At 49.1% G+C, this 2358-nt stretch overlaps 1 pseudogene; it reads left to right on the forward strand.

The window, feature by feature from the left end:
- Positions 1-203: 203 nt before the first annotated feature.
- Positions 204-2154, forward strand: LOC149248615 (phospholipase A1-Igamma1, chloroplastic pseudogene; annotated as a pseudogene).
- The last annotated feature ends 204 nt before the right edge of the window (positions 2155-2358 follow it).

Raw genomic sequence — 2358 nt, forward strand, 5'->3', positions numbered from 1 at the left:
GAGATAACGCGTTCACACTAATTTCATTTTTCCTTTAAAACGGCCGCTCGTTCTCTCAGATCGAAACAGCTGTTTCCGCCGTAATTGGAAATCGTACTCGTTCTTCATTACAATCCCTTTGTTTACTCCACAAAATCTATGCCCTCTTCAATTTCCCTGGTTAACTGAATCCCGTGGTCGAATTGGAAGTATACGCTCTCGCCATGATTCAATCGGCGCACATCTCTTTATCTCACGCTCCGGCGTTTTGTGCAACAAATCCCAGCCATATTCCGGCTGCTACTTCTGGTGACTGCATTCTCTTCACTATGAAACCGACACTGCCGAAGGCTCTCGTCTGCCAGCCATATGTAAATCTATATAACCCCTCCGATCTCCTTCCGTCCGTAAAACAGAAGGGGTGGTCGCCTGTTCTCGTAAGGGCGGTGGAGGAGAAACCCCAACAGAACGTGCGCAACTCTGGTGTTCGTAAGACCGCCCAGCCGCCTGATTTCTCTCTCGACATCAAGGTCGTCGACAGGCCGATTGCCCGTTCGATCATCCCCGGCGACCACGAAAGTTTTGGGACCCTTGATCCCGTGCAGGAAATTCTCCCGCTCTCGCCCAAAGAATCCCTTGGCCATGAGAACTGGCGACATTATCAGGGATCAGAAAACTGGGCAGGGCTTGTGGGCGATCGATTGCATCCAAATCTGAGACGAGAAATCGTGAGATACGGCGAGTTTGCGCAGGCCACCTACGAAGCATTCGACTTTGAGCCCCATTCTAAATACTGCGGAAGCTGCCAATACGGGCGAGACAAGATGTTCCACAAGGTGGGGCTGGACAACGCGGGTTACAACATCACTAAGTATCTCTACGCCATGTCGGACATTCACCTCCCTAAATGGTTCGGCCGCCCATCTTCCTTGGACGACAATACATGGAGCCCAACTGGATTGGATACGTTGCGGTGAGCACAGACGAGGAGGTGAGGCGCCTGGGGAGGCGAGATATCGTGGTGGCGTGGAGGGGGACTGTGACGCAGCTCGAGTGGATGGAGGATTTTCAGGATTTTCTCCATCCCTTAGGAGAGGTGGGGAGCCTGCACGAGAATTCATCAGTGAAGGTGGAGCGAGGGTTTCTGAGCATATATACCTCAAAGGATCACAACACCAAGAACAACAAGCTCAGCGCTTCCGAGCAGGCAATGAAGGAGCTCGGTCGCCTGGTGGACTTGTACACGCAGAAAGGAGAAGACGTGAGTATAACTATTACCGGCCACAGCCTCGGTGGTGCCCTCGCTCTGCTCAGCGCCTACGAGATCGCAGCGTAGGGCCTCAATTCGCACAAAGCCGATCCCGACAGGACCGTCCCTGTGACTGTCTTCTCTTTCGGAGGTCCGAGAGTGGGCAACTGGGCTTTCAAAGACAGATTGGAGGCGATGGGGTTGAAGGTTCTGCGCGTGGTGAGCAAACAGGACATGGTCCCCAAGATGCCCGGGATCGTCTTCAACGAAGGGATGGAAAAATTCGAGCGACTGATGAAGCCGTTGCTTGACCGTTTCCCCTGGACATACGCTCACGTTGGAGTGGAAATCAAGTTGGAACACGGACGTTCGCCTTCTCTGAAACCAAATCTCGACCCTGCAGATTATCACAACCTGGAGGGATATCTTCATTTGTTGGATGGCTTCGAGAGCTGGTGCGCCCCATTCCGATCAGGGGATGCCAAACGAGACGTGGCGTTGGTGAACAAGGCTTCCGACATGCTGAGGCCGGAGTTAATGGTGGCGGGGAACTGGTATCAATTGGAGAACAAGGGACTCGTCCGCAACTCGTATGGAAAATGGGTGCAGCCTGAACGAGATCCCGAGGATATCCCATCTCCTAACCACGTACTAGTGCAACAGTCTTTGGGTTTGGAGGTACAGATCAATGTCTAAAAGTAATGCATTTCCGCTGTTAATGTAATCTAAAAGGATAATAAATCATTTACATACAAAAATTTCCTGATCATTGCTTTTTTAAAAGGCTTTTAAGGATCTGTTTAGGTTTTATATATGCCCGAAGGATATCCCATCTCCTAACCACGTACTAGTGCAAGAGGTACAGATCAATGTCTGAAAGTAATGCATTTCCGCTGTTAATGATGATTAGACCATTTACATATGGTAATTTCCTGATCATTGCTTTTTAAAAGGCTTTTAAGGATTTGTTTATGGTTTATATATGCCCGAAGTACAGCTGAGAAATCTCAAAATAATAATGGTGTATGAAGGGTCTTGTAAGGATTCATAGTTGTGTGTAGGGGAGATATATAATCTGTCAGTTTTGAGGAACATATAAAAACCAGTCACAAAGAAAAAAAATATAGGGG

The sequence above is a fragment of the Pinus tabuliformis genome, chromosome 7 (genome assembly GCF_031772625.1).
Source record: "Pinus tabuliformis cultivar Carrire ecotype Pingquan chromosome 7, CPIR1, whole genome shotgun sequence".
Taxonomy (NCBI): Eukaryota; Viridiplantae; Streptophyta; class Pinopsida; order Pinales; family Pinaceae; genus Pinus; species Pinus tabuliformis.